Consider the following 18,561-nt stretch of genomic DNA (forward strand, 5'->3'; position numbering starts at 1 on the left):
TCTTAGTCTAATAAATCTTAATTTTGCTTTTAATTTGAAAATTACATTTTCTCTGTAAAAAGTTATGTTTATTTTTCTTTGAAATCCAGTATTGCAAAATTGTTCTACTGTCTTCTGGATGGCATGGTTTGTTTGTTTTGTTTTGTTTATTTTCTTTTTTAGGGAGCTGGCAATCAAACTCTGGGCTTCACATGTGCTAGGCAAGTCCTCTACCACTGAGCCACACTCCCATCCCAAGCCATCATTTCCTCGGATAAAAAATTTGATCTCATCCTTATATTTGTTTTCTTTCTTTCTTTCTGGCACTGCAAATGCTCTAGGCATCTTATATAGTCCTTTCTACAGCCCTGGAATGAGCCATTTGTCTGAAGAATGCTGGTCATTTATATGGAAATGGTATGGTTAAAGTTAGCACCCATCAGATTTTGAATAAGACCCAAACTCCACACCTTGACCTATAAGACTTTCAAGTATTTGGCCCTATTTGCCTTTTCATTTTAATTTTGTGATTTTTTTTATCCTCATTCTGTTCTAGTTGTAAGACTTTGGTTAGTTTCTAGGCTTTCTTGATTTCCTTCCTGACATATGACATTTGCTCTTGTTCCTTCTGCCTATGATGTTTTCTTTCTCTAGACTCTTGGCCTGACTTGCTCTTTCCATAATTAAGGATCTCCTCACTAATTATCTTAATGAAAGTAACTTCTATCCTTTGTTCTTAATTGCTGCAGCATATTTTTCATTGTAATCTTGACTGACATTATTTAATTTATTTACTTGTTTGATTGCTTATTTTACATCTCCATATTAGAAAGCAAAGTCCAGGAACCTTCTCATTTTGCTTGTCTGTGTTTGCTTTGCATATCGTACATGGAAGACACTCAATACATATGTGCTAAATGAAAGGATTAGTCCTTTACAGTCTCTGATGTGGATGTTATATATGTGTTTGCATGTTTACTTTTCCTTCAATCCTTTCTTATTTTCTCTATATCCCAAGATTGCATATTTTTGCCTTGATTTCTGCTCCTTTTTAAAGAGGCCACATTGATTTTTTAATAATGTTTAGAATTGCCACCACATTGCTTGAGATTTGTTTTCCTGACATAATAGTAAATTATTTGCAGAGATCTGTTTTATTTTTCCCTGTCTCTTTCCTTTGTTTTGAGTCATTTTCCTGTAGGACAGATAAGTATTTCACATTTTGTTTAGGTTTTCCAGTGTAGAATGAAGAATGATTTTTAATTCTTGGTGCTAGGTTTAGAAAAAGATGTGGTTATAGTTGATTCCACTTTTAGAAATTCAGCTGCCAATCATTCTCCTTCTGAGATCCACAGCTCAAGGATGAGTTGACACATACCGTGACAGATTACTTTATTGTGTGCAAGACTTGCCACCAACTTATTGTTCAAAACAATGCACAATTATTATTTCATAATTTCCTTGAATCTAGGCATAGCTTATCTGGGTCTTCTGTTCAGAATCTTATAATCAGGAATATGGTTGGGCTCCCTTGGCATGGTAATTTGACTATGGAAGGATCCATTTCCAAGCTCACATGGCTTGGTGGTGGTTTGTTCCCACAGGGCTATGTGACAGAGAGTGTGTCTTGTTATGGACTGAGAGTCTGGAAACTGCCCTGAGGAACTAGAGCTCTACTCCAGCCCCTCATCTCTACTCCATGATTCCTTGCCATGTGGTCCTCCTCAAAACATAGTTGTTTGCTTCTTCTTAGCCAGTAGGAGCATCTGTTTCTCACTTCATTTTTCTTAGAGCCATATAAGTTAATCGGGGGAGTGACATCCTATCATCTTTGCCATATTAGTTAGAAGCAAGTCATAAATTCCACCTGCACCTCAAGGGCATGACTCCTTGGGAGGTTACCTTAAACATATGGTTAACTGAATTCCCAGGGTCTGTTTTAGTGTTGACCTAGATGTCACTTTTATCACAATTACCTGGTTCCCGGGCATTCTGAATAGATGAAGTCCATATGCTCTTTCTATTGTTCCCTATCCCATTTTATTTGGTCAAGTTACCACCTTAAGAAAGCAATTATTTTTATCAAGTTTTTTGTTTTTAATGGATATTGGAATAGAGGTAGCAATAAGAAACTGAGGAAAAGAATTGCCTTCTACTACCTCAGATAAGCAATGGCTTTCTGGCTATCTACCAACCTTCACCTACTTCCCAGGTCCCTTAGTGGGAAGCAGCCCTGCCAGGGATTGCTAACATAGTATCACTTTATAAGTGAAATCAAGAAACCCATCTCTTTCTGTATTTCTGCATTCTTTTATCTACCACTGCCAGGGTTACATGATGTCTTCTTAGTTTTGCTGTCCAAGAATTTGTTGATGAGTCTATGTTCTTTTTTCAGGCATAATATACATCTGGGTGTAGCAGTTACCTTATGGTGATGGTGGTTGCTTATATCCATTCATATATATACTTCTACTAACCAGTTTAATCAAATATCTACTATGTATCAGGTCCTGTCTTGGAGAAACAATGTTGATGAAGATGCTATGACCTCAAGAATTATTAACATAATGAATAAGACAGATACAGATAAAAACTATAATATGAAAGCTGAGTATAAGTTCTGCAGAAAAAAAATGTATTTCCTTTTTGGATGTGGTGGTACCTGGGTAAGTGTCCCGGGTGTGTGATACCTGATTTGGGTTTTGAAGGAGAGGATATCCCTGAGAAGACAGATATGAGAAGGAAATTCCAGACAGGGAGTCTCAAAGAACTTACAGGCTAGATCCAATTGTGGTTGTGCCTATGTCATAGGTATGATGGCTCCTGAGAAAAGTAAAATAAAAAAAAAAAAAAAAAGAAATGCTACATAATTCTTTCAGATAGAAGTTCCTACTTGTGTTAGTTTTTCAGGGCCACCATTATAAAGTACCACAAACTCAGCAATTTGTCTCATAGTTCTGGAGGAACTTTTCAGCAGGCTGTGAGGGAAAGATCTGGTCCAGACCTTTCTCCTTGGTTGGTGATGATCATCTTCTCCCTGTGTCTCCAGATCATTTTCCCTTTATGTGTTTCTCCCATGTCCGAATTTCTCCCTTTCCTAAGGACAGTCCTGTTGCAGCACTACTGACAGTATGTTCACTACCTCTGTGAAGGTCCCATCCTCAAGCAAGGTCATACCCTAAGGTACCAGGGTTTAGAACCCCAACATATTTGGGGTGGAGACATGATTTAATGCATAGCACTGCTAGAGAATGCTGTGGGGTAGTGTCACTCAAGGTCTCAATGGTCTCCAGCTGGCCTTGATTTGGAGCAATTAAAGGAAAGTATAGATTATAGGATCTACGTGGATGCTGCAATTCTTTGGGATTTAACCCCAAAGCAGGAGCTCCATTTTCACCTGCCTGGTTATATCAGTGCAGGGTCTGAGAGATTCCAGAGACCCAGACCTGTTGAAGGAACAAATAAGTGACTGATAATAGATACTTCTGGCAGTCAGGTAGAGCTTCTCACTGACTTGTCACAAGTTCCTGGTTCTGAAACTGGTACTGAGGAGCAGGGTGATACTGGCTCCTGAATGCAGTTCCCATGATGTCGCCCCACCAGGGCATCCAGGGCTCCCTCCAGCCTTCTGTCCTCTGCCTCCTGCCAGCACCTTGTCACTCCTGTGTTCTTACAATTTCTGCTCATCCTTCAGGATTTCTTACCTCTTTTCAAGCATGACCAACCCCTTTGAGTCCTTCTTGTGTTTCCTTTTACCCCAAATTATTTTTCCTATGAGTCCTGTGTGCCTTATGTGACTGATAGAAGACCCAGGCCCTGTCACTATTTCTCTTGGATTTTCTTATCACTGTTGTATTATTACCTCATGTACCACCAATACAATGAGAAGAGTCGCAGTGACTAACATTTGTTGAGTGCTTCCAGGACACTAGGGACAGAGTTAGAATATTTTTAACCCTGACAATAATTCTTCATGGTTAACAAAAGACTATAAATAAAATGGGAATATTTACAAAGACTCACAAGTAGTAACTGAACTCAGGTCTGTTTGACCCCAAAGTCCATGTGCTTACCCACCACACATGCTCACTGGCCCATAGTGACCTTCCTTCATGACTCATATCCCTCTTGTTACCTCCCTGGGGTGTCAAGATTGACCGTGATAGATTTCTTCTGAATATTTATTTTGATTTCACCCCCAAGTTCGGGATATTATCCTTTATTAGACTCATTTTACAGACTGAAAATCAGATGCTGTACCTTCAGTGGCTCTTAGGAGGTCTTGTAGTCAATGGTGATAGACAATGAATTCATTGACAATCCAGCTGTTTTAACTCCAGAATAAACTCTTTGGGACAATAGGAAATTGCTGAGTGACTGCTGGCATTTCCATCTGGAAAAGCGTAAAAATACCCTTAAACACTTACTGTGATAGGACTTATCTAGCAAGGCCCATCATGGGGTAGGTGTAGAACCATTCATGAAGGGCCTCAGCTTCAAACTTTTAGGGCCAACCAATTCTAAGGAAAGTGATACTTCTATTAACAGATACACTGATAAGGTTAATGAAAATAGTATTAAAGTTTTACTTAATTTTTAAATGCAAACTCATTGAATTAGACATTATTTCCAATTTATAGATACAGAAACTGTATCTATAATACGGAATGGAGGGCACTTGCAGTTCCATCAAGTAAGGTGCATGTGTGTACATGTGTGCATGCGTGTGTATGAAAAAGAGAAGAGAGCAATCTCAGAATAGAAAAACAAGTTGTAAATCTAAACCAAAGTCAGAGTACAGAGTTTGGTGATCAGACGATAATAGTCATGTGAAAAGGCTCCTGTTTTCTTCCGCTTGCTGGTCACCTATGCCTCCTTCATGTCTTCTAGACACTTTCAGCTGAATTTCCCTTTTTTCCAGATCACCATGTGGAATGGATTTAAGGCAAGCCCAGCCCTTTCTCCTGTGTGGCTCACATCTCACTCATGGGAGACACTCAAGCATTCTTCTCCCGATGTACTCTGGGTGTGCAAGCCTGTACCATGTCATGCTAGCCACTGCTGTATTCTGCCATCTGAGAAAGCAGCCTAGGTCCTGTGACCCCCCAAACAATAGGAGCTGCACCTTTAAGCCATCTGAGTTGTGCCATTGAAGGATCTTTCCCAGATTTAGGGAAGAAAATTATAAAGAAGTTTCTTAAGTTTGATTTTTAGATGAATAAGGAAAACAAATATTTTACTGGTGTAGAAATGCCCCATGTGATCTTTGGGACATAATTAGGCGTTAAAAAGATTCCTTATTTACTTGAAATTCAAAGCTGATTAGGCATCCTGTATTTTATGTGCAAAGCCCATGGTGGTCAGACTCAGAAACACTGAAGTTCAAGAAGTATTAGAGTCCTGTAACCAGCTTTTAGCTTTCTTTCTAAAAATTTTTGCATTCCGTTCTGAGACATGACTTTGGAAGGTGGTATTAGTGATCTCAGGGCTGCAGCTGAAATTTACAAGTATCCCATTTCATTTGTTTGTTTTTAAATGGTCTTTTTCGTTGACTGTCCTCAGCACCTCTACTACCTCCCCAGGTCTCAGGAAATATATACATTTTGGCCAAATTTGACTTAGCCATTACACCATAGAGGGAGATGTTGCAGGAAATTCTTAGGTAAAATAGCAACTTATTTGGCAGTGTTGGAATTCCTACTATATTAGAAACTGTGTGCTGTCTTCAACTTTTGGGTCACAGCTGGCTCCTACTAGTATTGGAGAACAGGAGGTCTAATTCACAGTGAACTCAGGCCAAGATTTCTATATAGGTTTGCCTTCCAGGGCCAGATTTTTTTTTCTCTTAAGTAGATGATATATGATACAAATATTGTTCTTAATCAAAAGTATATTAGCAATCCACCACAAATGTGGAATTACAGGGAAACACTACAACATATTTGTAGAGGATTATTTTCACAAGCAACACATATTCATTTCTCTGTCTGCCTTTTATCAACATGTATTTATCAAAATGCAGAAGCTTGCCCATGGGCCATATTTTAATTACTCCTAGGTTGCTTCAAATCAACTGCAGCTTAAGAAGGAAAGGAGATTGAAAATAGGGTACTCTTAGTATTTAGCCATGATTAAGATGACTTTGTGGCTTTATTCCAAAAATTTTGGTGAAGTCTTACCGCAGTTTTCCCCATTTTCCTGTCTATTCTCATATTTCCCAATTTAGCACTTACATTGATTCCTCATTAGCTTTTCTCATGTATATTTATGTATTTTAGTAGTTTTTTGATGAAAAATTATATAAGTTCATAAGAAAAAATCTGTAAAATGTACATTTGCAAGAGGAGAAAGAAAAATCCTCTGAACCTATGAAGGTATTACATTTTGGTAGTTATAAAAATACTACATATTTTTTTTCAATGAAACAAATCATAGAACTCATATGGGATATAGTGTTTTATAAATTTCCTTTCTCTCTTAACAATATGACAAGCATTTTTTTGTTAAATAAAAAGTTCTATAATTCCATTTGAAAATTATTATTTTGATTATATTAACTTATGTGGATAATTTGACAAATAATGATCAAATCAGGGTCTGATGCCACTTTTGACTCTAGAGTATTTCATCAACAGAATATCCCACAAACACCCCCTATTGTTGGATCTGTATATTGTATCTCCATTTCTTAGATGAGTATAAATAATTCCATTGTAAACTTCTTTGAGTACAAGTCCTTGTATACATGTGATTATTTTCTTAGTGTAAGTTGAGAACCAAGGAATTACATGGATCAAGGCGAGGTATACTTTGGAGGCCTTTGAAATATATCACCAAGCTGCTTTTAGAAAAAAACCCGCAGCATTCCTTCCGCACCAGTGTCTTGAGATTGCATATGTTTCTAGAAATTTTCCTGAACCCTCATTAACATTGAGTATTATTGCTCTGAAAATAAAAAGTAAAACCAAACTTTATTTAGCACATAAAAATATTTTCCAACATCAAATAGATAAGCACAATGGATGGTTTTTTTTAGATCTGTGTGTTCCATTTCTTTGCTACTGAGAGATAAGAGACTGAGCAAGATCACTTGGGCTTCCCTGGTTACACTGGAGTCCTCTGATGCAGCATTTGATTCATGGTGATACAGCAGCTCTCTGGCCCCTAGCTTGCTCCTCTATAAAGTGAGAGATGGAGCATTACCCATAGCCTCAGAGTAATCCCCAAAATAAGGGATACCATGCAATGGCACCTTTAAAAAATCTACTTAGAGTTGCAAATAACTTGAACTTACATCTGCTTTTTTAATCTGACTAAATAAAATCTTTCTGCCTCTTCTGATATTTGACTTTGCCCCTTGTCTTCGTCCATTTTCTGTTTCTCCAACTGAATAACACAGACCAGGTAATTTGCAGAATAGAGATTTATGTGGCTCAGTGTTCTGGAGGTTGGGGAATCCAAGAGTATGGCTCCAGCCTTGGCTGGGTCTTTGGGGAGGACTTACTTGCTGCATCGTAACATGGAAGTGGGTGTCACATGATAAGACAGAGGTTGTGAGGTACCTCAAGTCTATTTTTCCTCTTCTTATAAAGCTCTGATGCCATCATGAAGCTCCATCCTGATGACATTTTGTAATTCCAATTACTTCCCAAGGCCTCATCATGTTAATTTGGGTACTAAGTTTCAACATGAACTTTAGAGGGAGAGGCCATTCAAACCATGGCACCCCTCTTTCCAATTCTCTGGAGTCAAGTCTGTCAAGTTTTAAGCCTTCCTACCTTGTGAGAACATCAAGTTAATGAAAATAAGGTGTTGAAAAAAAGAACCAATCATAGTTTATGGCATGTGAGCACTTACCACATGCTGATGATCTTTGTGTTAAAGTGGTTCACAGGTGAAATTTCACTACATCATTTCCATTTTATCACAGATGCTACACGTGAGACGTAGAGAGGACAGGTACCCATCGACAGGCAGACTCTACAACAGGAGAACTTGAACCCAAGTCCCATCAGTTCCAACCTGTGCTCATGGTGCCAACTGTTCCAGGTGCCGTCACCCCACTGCTGCATGTTCTGCTTTCCTCTTCGTCAGGGGCTTTCGGGAACCTAATTTGTAGAATAAGAGCCATGTCAGAGAGATTTTATTTTGGAAAGTTCTCCAGTTTAGACTGCTATGTTAAAATTTACTTTCCAAAGAATTTTGGGTCCCCAATGTACTAATGTCATTCTCTAAATATTAAGTCTGATCTCTGCACAAAATAAAGACACTGAACCTCACAGAAAGAAAGGAACAGGAGGAAACTGAACATAGGAGGACAATCATCTGTCCGTCTCTGTGTTTAGCATCTTCACAAGGGAAGTAACCCCTTTCCAATTATAAACCTTTTTGTCAAGTATGTCTCACAAGTGTGGTTTCTGCCATAAAAGTCAGAATTTCTTCTGCATCACTCCATGTGCACAGACGTGTGTGTGTGTGTGTGTGTGTGTGTGTGTGTGTGTGTGTCTGTGCTCATGTTTTGGCCTATGTGGACATGCACATGTGTGAATTATATGTGTATATCATATTTATTAACTTGATGGTTTTTCCTGTTCTCAATAACCCAAAACAAGACAAATTTAACTTTCTAAAGGAAACTGCATGGTGCATGTATGTACATTTGGGGTGCTGCATGTACTTGAGCACATGTGTGGGGTGCATATGAGTGCAAGCAGCTGGTTTGCATGCCACACACAGTATGTCTTAGAGGAAAAAAGATTTGGAAGATGTGAAGGGTGAGCAGTTCAGTGGCCACTTTTCTGAGTCTTTCACCTTAGACACATCCAAGATCAAGTCTGTCATAAACAAGAGGCCCTGAAAGGAGCAGAGGAGGCCTCTGTAACAGAATCACCTGCAGGATTCAGAGTCAATCAGAAACTCCTTTTGATTTCAAGCACTTCAAAAATTATTTTCTGTACTACTCAAGTTCTTATTAACCTAAATTAAAGCTTTTGAAACATTAACTATTGTGGCACCTTGGTGTCATAGTAATCTAATTTTTTTCTTTTGCAAATTAAGAAATAAAAAGATGAATTTTAGGGCCAGAAAAATGAAGTAATCTCAGCAATGATTGCTTTAATTGTAGGGAAAAAATGACATTTTCTCAGTTTTTTTCCCCCTAAATAAATATGGTGATCCTGAAGCCTATCTGAGTGGAAGGGACTAGTTTAGTAAGCAATTCAAGCAGTCATTTCTGTTTTGTTAAATGTTCAAACAAGAAGGCACCAACATTTATGCTTTTCATTCTGCTATGTCTTTGGGGATAAAAATGTAACAGAAAGCAGAAACAACATAACTTCTAGTTGCTCAAATCCCATCTACATTTAGAGCAAAGATACAATAGACAGAAGCCAATCCTCACCAAGTTTATGTCTTAGCCAAAGAGAGGACATTTAAAAAATATGTAAATCAATAGAGAATGTCTAAAGAAGATAAGTGAAGAGATGGTGATATGAGCAACAGTGTTAGAAGTTATAGAATTAATCACAGAAGCAAAACAAATGAAAGGAGCTAAATTCTGGGGTACAGAGCTGGGGTGGGGTGAAGCAGCACACCCAGATTTTTATTATACATTTTGGACCTGTGTGCATTTTCAAAATGTTATTTTCATTGATTATTCAATAACACTGAACATTAATTTCAAAACAAAAGTTCAATGAAAGCGAATGAGAGAGTGAAAGAGAGAGAGAAATAAAGAGAGGAGAGTCTGGAGAGAGATAGTGAGTGAGCTAGACAGCTGTACTTCCAAGGAGCTTGTTGAATGGGACAGAAAGAAGCAGAAGAGTGAAAGACAGCACTGAGCCACTTTTCTGTCTGATCATGGCAATCTCAAGGTACTATGGGAAAACACACATGCAGCAGAAAGCATAGACAACTCCTCTTGCCATTTCCATTCCTCCCGCCATTTCCATTGCATTCCTTGATGTCTCACTGTTCAGTTTCCTGTGTGCAGGTGTTGGCTGTGGGACTGTCTGGATTGATCGCCATCACCTTAGGGGAAGATCCCCCAGTTCCAAGGATTTAGAGACTTCCAGAAATCTAGAGAAGTGAAGATGCTTGCACACCCCGCTCATATGTGCACGGCAATCTTTATTGCTGATAGAAATAATTTATAAATAGTTGCTGCCACTTTATTTTGGTTTCCCCCACACTTTACAATTTTGCCATAAAGAGCCTAACATTTGGCAAGAAGTTGAACATTTGTGCTGGTTCCTGTGGCATTTACTGGAAGATGGTTGTTTTCCTCAATTGGTAGTTTGTCATGTTTTTCTATATCAATGGACTTGTAAAAAAAATGAATCATTCTTAGTATTTAAAAACTAATTTTTTTAAATAGATAAGATTTTGGTGAATGTTTTGATGTGACTTTTCTTCTGATGGAAGAGAGATGGACTTTCTCCTCAATCACCCTTTAGGAGCTATTCTGGATTAAGTAAATGCTGTGCATCTTGGTCAAATTATCAGGAGATAAAAGTGGGTCACCAGACACAAATACATACAGGGTTCTGTTAAAATCGAATAATTCTGGGTCTGGGGACCCAGCTTTGTGGTAGAGTATATGTTTGGCATGAGTGGAGCCCTGGATTTGATTAATAGCACCAAATAAATAAATAAAAATCAAATGATCCTGGCTTAAAAATATCCACTCTGGGTCATTCTAAAGAGCAGACAGCACAGCATGAGTCCTGAAACTATGTCAGTCCCTGCTTGTCTGGAATGTGCTGGGACTTGCCTGCAAGGCTCAGGGACATTTTGTGGGCCTTGTTTTCAGTGCAAGAGCAGAACTTCAGGAAGTAGAGGTCCTGTGCAGTCCAGGTGTGTGGCTCCCTCAGTTGCCGAGTACAAAGAGCAGGTGGAGGCTGTCCCTTCTCTTCTCTTTCCTCCTTTTCCGTGATTCCAAATGCCACTGGGCACCTCAACAGAAGGAATGTCTCTTGGGAGAGAATCAGAAGCCCAGGTGGGCAGTAGCAGGGCCTTTCTGCAGGACTGTTCCTTGCCGCCCCAAGTGCTAAGCCTCCTGGCTAATCAGGTGACTTGTCCCCTGGGAGCTGAGAATCGGGCTGAAGGAGGCAATCTGCTTCTTTGCCTGTGTGTGAGCAATTGTAAAGAGTGGAAACGGCAGAAGATGGGCTTCCTGTTGGGAATTGTCACTGATTGAATGATGTTATTATTAGAATCCATATGACTATCATGGCAATTCATGTCATAGATTACATTTATATCATGGGTTCACACTAATTATTTTTATTAATGATAATCATATGAATAGCAGCCTTTGTGGAGCTTTTATGATATTCTAGGCACTATGCTAAGCATTTAAATGACATTCTTGAATCTTGCCTTTGAAGGGCTGATCAAACTGGAGAGTGTCTGCAGAAATGCAGAAAAGTGGTTTGGAGGGAAGTAGCTGATGGCATGATAAATAAATAATAATGTTGATAAATGGCAAATACATGACCACTATGAAATTGGAAAAGATAGTAGACTTCGGATACAAAAATGCTTTAGCAGGCTGGAACCATGGACCATAGCTAAAAAAGATTTCTCCTATGTGACTAAATGTAAGGACATTTACTTTCATAAAAACAACTGCTTAAGTCCATTAAGGGTGTGTGGTTTAGCAGCAGAGAGCAGATAGGAAAAAAAAAAAACTGGGTACTTTCTTGAATGAAAATTAACATATGGTTTTTGTGGCTGCCAAAATATCTACGGGTGATCTTTGGTTGCATTGACAGAGGTAGATCATGCAGGGCAAGGGAGGCCATCAACCTACTCTCCAAAATGTTTTCTTTAAGATACAGTCATTAAAGAGAAACTAAGCGAAGGAAAGTATGTTCAGAGGACAGCCATCTGGCTTTTGAGGGGACTTCAAACTATGTCAAATCAAAGGAATGTTGCTTAGCTTGCAGAAGAGAGATTGGTGTGTCTTTACATGTTGCCCTCAGAATTCTGATGGGTTAAAGGGAGAAACAGCATGGTCTTCAGACCCTCACAAGGCAAAACTGGGCCCAGGAGATGTAGTTATAGGTAAAAGGAGTTCAGCTCAGATTTTAAAAGTATTTTCAAACATTTAGAACAACCTTCAAAATAATGTGCTGTTCCAACAGAGCTTTCAGAGTGTTTTGTGTCTCCAAATTTTTTAATTGTGTAAATGTAAACCTGTATCTTTAAATAATAATATTCCAACAATCATCAGTAGATGGCGGTAGGATACCATGGATTTCGCCTATGGCATCTGGAATTTCATAGTGAAACATGCTGGCAGTAGATTTTTTTTTTAATTATTATTTGAAGGTGTGTTCTAATCTATTGTTCAGAGAGAAATCGATGATTTGAAAAACAGGAAATAATACTTCCTAATTAAATGAACAAAATGATTAGAAAATACTTTTATCCCCATGCGTTTCTTTGCTGGGCTCTAAAAATTTGTGTGTGAAAGTGTGTGTGTGTGTGTGTGTGTGTGTGTGTGTGTATAAAACGTCTGATCTGTTTTAAATAATTTCAACATTTAATATATACTAACTTGTGTACAATTTTAAAATACATTAACTAAGTTGCATAGAATATATTTCTATGAAATAATTCATTAAGTGTTCTTTTCTTCTACAAGTATTGTACTTAGATATTTATGAATTTTTGAATAAAAGCATTTATAAACGTACTGAATTGAAGCAGTTTTCCCAGTTTATTTTTTTGTTTCTTTTTTTTTTTTTAATATGTTGTTCAGGGGTGCTCCACTTGAGCAATTTTCAGCTATAGGAGATTTCCTCCTCCTTTGGATTCTTTTGGGAGTTTTGCAGTAGAAAGGCCTGTATTTTTAGAATGCACGCCTAAATAAATATTCTTTAGAAATTTATATGTATCAAAACATGTGGAAAATAAAGCATGTTGGTCTTTAAATTGGAAATGGGAAGACAATGCTGGTTGTGATGCCCTTTTTTGTTTTTCAAAAAACCTAGGAAGACATTCCTGCCTATGGGGTTCATAAGCATCTGATAGGAAAATGCCTTATTCCCATCTAAGTCTGAGCAGTGTATTTACACTGTGTGCCAGTTTTACATATTCTAGGCGGGTTCTCTATCTAAAAAGTTCTACTCTGAAAGCACTTAAGTTAAAAAATAAAAAGAAAAAAAGAAAAGCACGTGGGCTCCCTTATTCCTCTTTAATTCTAAACAGGGACATGTATCCTGGGCTTCCAGACAGACAAATTGTTTTAATTTGTGAACATTTTGGAACTCTTCAGGACTGTGAGAGCTAATTCCAAAGTATAGAGAGGTGCTGATGGAGTCTTAGCCAGACTTTTTCTATGATTCTTCTAGACAAAAAACAAGCAAAGGATTAATTTCTGTCCATGGTTCATCCAATCTACCCCATGCACTCAGACACATTTTTTTCACTCATTCTCTGCCCTTTTTCTCCGTCTGCCTATCTCTCTCTCTCTCTCTCTCTCTCTCTCTCTCTCTCTCTCTCTCTCTCATTTTTACTTTTAATTGACGGGAAACATACAGAACTGTACTTCCATGCAGGGGAAATGGAAGCTAGGAGATCCACACCCACAGAAAGTCTGTGTGACCTTCCCCAGGACCCTGGGCTTTCTGAGGCTAAATCTTGCCCTCAACATCTTTGCTCCCCTTCTAATGGAAATGTGGCAAAGATTTAGGAAAGAAGTATCTGAAAAGGTTCTTATGACTCCCTTTACAGAAGGCTTAGGAAAAATGAAAGTAGCGTGCTTATAACTAGAACTGATAAAGCATTTCTTCTTTGGCTAGTCAAATAAACATAATTAATAGTTATTCATGCATTTTTTCATGCACCTTTATAAAACAGAAAATGGGTGTTACTAAACCTTCCAATTTATTTTGTAGATTATGCTAATTTTCTTTTCAAATATATGTATGGACACATATGTATATTCCAAATGTATGTACACATACAATGCATAAATACTATACTGCACATTTTTTCTTGTTTATGTTTCTGAATGTGTTAAAAACTTTACTAAAGTAAAATTTAAATTTTTTCTTATAAGCATTAGTTTTTTATTATATTAATTTCCATCAATTAGAATGTTACTTGAGGGTAATATTTTTATTGGCTTACTATGTTTTAAATTAAGCATTATTAACAAGAGGCTGGAATAATACATACCTTTAAAAAATATAGTTAAAACATTTTAGAGGCTTGTGTCAATCAAAGAATCTTGCTAAGACCTCTGTATAGTAATGAGTAGACTTCTAGATTATTGAGATGAAACTCTTAAAAGTAAGTCCTGTTTTTTATTTAAAAAAATATCTTTATGTGAAAAAAAATTATCAGAAAGCAAATATTTTTATGCTCATAAAATAAAATATTTAAAGGATTATCATGGTATAAGCATTTCACAGCATACAATTTGCTCAGTTTGAACTCAAAAGATCGTATTATTTGTTTATTTGTCTTTCCCTCTGAAAGACAGTTAACTACTGAAGAATTGAGAATATTTTTTATTCCCACTTTGCAATTGTGCTTTGCAAACCTGAGACTAATGAGACCAAGTTCTCACCCCAACTCTGAACTTGCTGACTTATCTGATTTAAAATCTGAGCATCTGAACATTGGTGAGTTATTTTAAATAATGATTTCTTTTTTGTTGCTGCTGCTTCATGAAGAGAGCTCTTTTTTTTTTTTTTCTAACAACAAAGACAATGCCTTGGATCTAATGTAGGAAAAAAGCCGTGATGGGTCTGGCAGACATGTATGGCATGTATATTTATTTAACGGCTTGCTATAATGCATATTATTAATGATGACAATCATGAACTTGCATGCATTGTTTATTTTGTAAATACACATAATGGAGCTTTCAAAAAGGAGATCAGCTGCCCCTTGCAACGATGGCCGTCTGCTGTGGAAGTAACTACTCAGGGCCCTGTGTAACTTGGGTTCCTGACCCAGTCCATTTCACTGTTTATGCTCCTGCAACATTTTTAAAGTCCATCTAAAATTTCCCTTTGAGAGCATCTAAAATGAACTACAGATCTACTTTAAATTTACCCAGTAGATTATGTTTGGGTATCTATAAGTAGATTTGAACATCAACAACACCTGTAACATTAAAAATGCATCAAATGGCATGAATTTGTGGTCATAAAATCTAGAAAAGGGTCCTGGATTTTTGAGTGACAGAGGATATTCTTTAGATTGTTAATGTAATTACATTATACCTCTAAACTACTGTATTTCGACTCCAAAGAGAAGAAGTAAAATGAGCAAAAATTTCTGTCTCCATGACATCCCAGTCATCTGTCTTAGTTTATTCCAGTACTTCTAATTTGTATTTTATATTTTTATACCAACTCATAAAAACTTTGCCTGGACCTTTGGGAATCATTTTGACCTTTCCTTGATCTGTTTCAATTTCTGAATTAGTTGGATTTAGTGAAAATTAAAAAAGATAATAATAAAAGAAGGCTCAATCCTGGGGCATGTCTATCTGTGCCTTAACTCTGAATTTATTAGTGTGTACCTGAAACCTGGGCAATTGAGTTTGCTTTGCATTTATTTCTCTGTCTGATTGAGAAGCTGAGGCCGAGAATCCCAGGAATGAGAATTCCAGGAAAATATTTGCGTGAGAGAGAGAGAGAGAAAAAAAAATGTTTGTTTTTATAAATTTTATATACCCTGGCTTTAGCAGATCTTAAAAGGGCACCTTACATAGTGCAGACTCTGAATATTACATCTGCTTTAAATATTGTGGGGTGTCTCAGGCCTTTTCGGAAAGGGTTTGATGCTGCCCTTTGTTGTAGGACAACTAGTGTGTTCTGTGATGCCGGGAAGTTGCCAGTTCAAAGGATACAGCCTTCCTTAGGGTTTCTTTTCTTTCTTTCTTTTCTTGTCCCCTCCCCCACCTCCACATTGTGGTTTTGGCTGGGGGGGGGGTGGTTGAAAACATTCACATGAACTCCCCTGTCTTTTTCCTTTCAAGAAAAGACAAGCCCTTTATGATAATAGTGACAAAATCCGCAGTGAGTTTTGTAAATTGAATGGACCGGAAAATATATTGGTTGATATCACAACCTTTCATCCTGAATGAGGTAAATAATTCCAAACTTTTTTGTAGTGGAATGGAAAGTATTTAGAGATATTAATTACCTACAAGCTCATTTGAAGTATTCTTTATTAACTTCCAGTTTTATTATTTTCGGGAGTAACTGCAGCCACTGACTTGCAAGCTGCCCAGAATATTCTTAATTGTATTAAATAGCTGCCTCCCCACCCAGTTTAAATATCTTATATTCAGAAATCTTACATTTAGAATTTTCAAAAGGCTTTTACTTATTCCAACTGAACATTAGACTAGAGAGTGGAGAAATCAGAGACCGGGGACTAAAGCGGGCCTTCGATATTTCTAGACAATGATTTCGGCTAGGTGGCTGTGTGTTTTGTTGAGAAAAAGGCTGCGTGGAATATAGACAGTTTCCTATCAATAGCTGGACCCTGGAGGCCTGGCTGTTTGGGCCCACACTGATTGACTACTCCTTAATAGACATATAATTGTTGACAAATACCTTCCAATAGACTGTGGCAGTGCCCGGGCAGACAAAGGAGATTTCCGGATGATGGAGACCAGAGCCGAGCCTCTTGGTAGAGGCAGTGCCTTTATAGAGGAAAGGACTTTTGCTTATAGTTGAATCTTCTAAGAGAGACCAGAGCAAGCCATCTGCATGGTCAACCCTGGGCAATTCTGCTGAAATCAAGAAATTTTAAAAACCTCATTGTTCCTGCATTTTGTAAAGTTCCTGGGGAGGGAATGAGCCAGACTCTTTTGTGCAGCTTAGTATCAAATGTGTGTTTTTAAATTATATCTATCTATCTATCTATCTATCTGGATAGATATATCTTGCATACAGAGGTGTATATAAGATTTGATATATGGAATATTTTTGTGCTTGTTCATGGCATTAAAAAAACCTACCAACCTGGCACTGGCAGGAACACAATAGGCTATTCAGATAATTTTAAAGAGCCTTGGGCAGCAATAAAAATACCAAAAAACATTTGAATTTGGACATCTACCCTATTTACTTCTAAAATATCAGAGGAGCCTGGAGCTGTCCCTATAAGACAAGTGCATCCAAGAGCATTCGGGAACCTCCTTCTCAGCCTCAGCGCTTGTCTGGCCAAGGCTGTCTTCCTAGATCAATGCCTGGCTGAGAAATAGCTCTTGAAAGTTTGCCTCGCAGGATGCATTCCCTTGGTCTGTTCAGTTTCAGTAAATCTCTCTCCTTGGGGGCTGACTCTCAACCATGGGAGGCCAGCATTGCTTTCAGCTCTGGACAGGAGACTGCCGACAATGGGAGTAGGAGATGTTATTTAGATCTGCAAGCTGGTGGAAGCTAAGAAAATGTAAACAAACTCAAAAATGCAACCTCGGCCTCATCTTCGGCAATAGAGCACCAGACAGAACAGCAGATTCAGCCAGGCCTAACAAGATCAGCAGGGCAGGTCCCCATACAGCGTCCTGTGGATGCATCAAGATGACACTACAGGCTGCCTCCTGACATCTTGTGTGAAAGTGAACCAGCACATGTCCAAAAAGACCTTGAGTCCTGCCTTTGATTCTTATTGATCAAATACTCAGATGAAATCCCACATCATGCAGCAAGGGAAAAACCTGAGCTTTCTATGTCAACTTCCAGGAATCTTGGTGAAGCCCTTTCTGAATCATCTTTTTATGCATGAAGGAGAGTTGGAGTGCACATGTATTTCAGAAAGATATACAAAGTGGGCAAGCAGATATGGAAGTCTGATAGCTCCCAGGCTTCATGGCAGAAGGATGAGCCAGATAAGAGCGCTCTACTTGTTACCTGTTGTTAAATTCAAACCCATAGTTAGGATTCATTCCAGGGAAAAAAGATTGTTTTTGAAGTTGCTTCTCTTGCAATCTGTAAGCATTCCTAAACAGGCAGGCTTCTGCAAACAGCTGCCTCAAAATGTTGTATGTGTGTGTGTGTGTGTGTGTGTGTGTGTGTGTGTGTGTCCATTAATTCAGAATTACTCCAATTACAAGCTTTTGATGCTCTGAAACCCTCTCTCTAACCCAAAAGAGATGGAGAGCCCTCGGACCGTCCAATCAGATCATTTTCCTTGCAGCCTGCAGCAGATGTAAGCAATTTACTTTTTTATTTCTGCATATTCAGTGTGAGCGGAGCTGTTGGGGACCTTTCACCCCAGAGCCTGCAGGATTCTAACCCTATCAAATTAAAGCATTTTGCTCACTTATTCCCAAACGCTTTGCTGGTGCTAAGCAGACATCCCGCTGCATAGCAATGGCGGGTGTTCGTGTCCACTCATAGCCCCAGCCTAATCAGAGATTATTAAGGAAAATATACAGTGCTTTAATTTGATGAGATTGGTTATAGGTAGTGCAGTTAAAGGTCACACTCCTGCGTGTATCTCCCTCCGTCTCTGTAATATTTTCTTCTCGCTTGACAATCCTGAGCTGCAAACAATAGGCCAAGGCGACACATTTATTTTTGACATGCTGTGATGGGCTCAATAGGG

Source organism: Spermophilus citellus, assembly GCF_964194105.1.
Source record: "Spermophilus citellus genome assembly, chromosome: 4".
Taxonomy (NCBI): domain Eukaryota; kingdom Metazoa; phylum Chordata; class Mammalia; order Rodentia; family Sciuridae; genus Spermophilus; species Spermophilus citellus.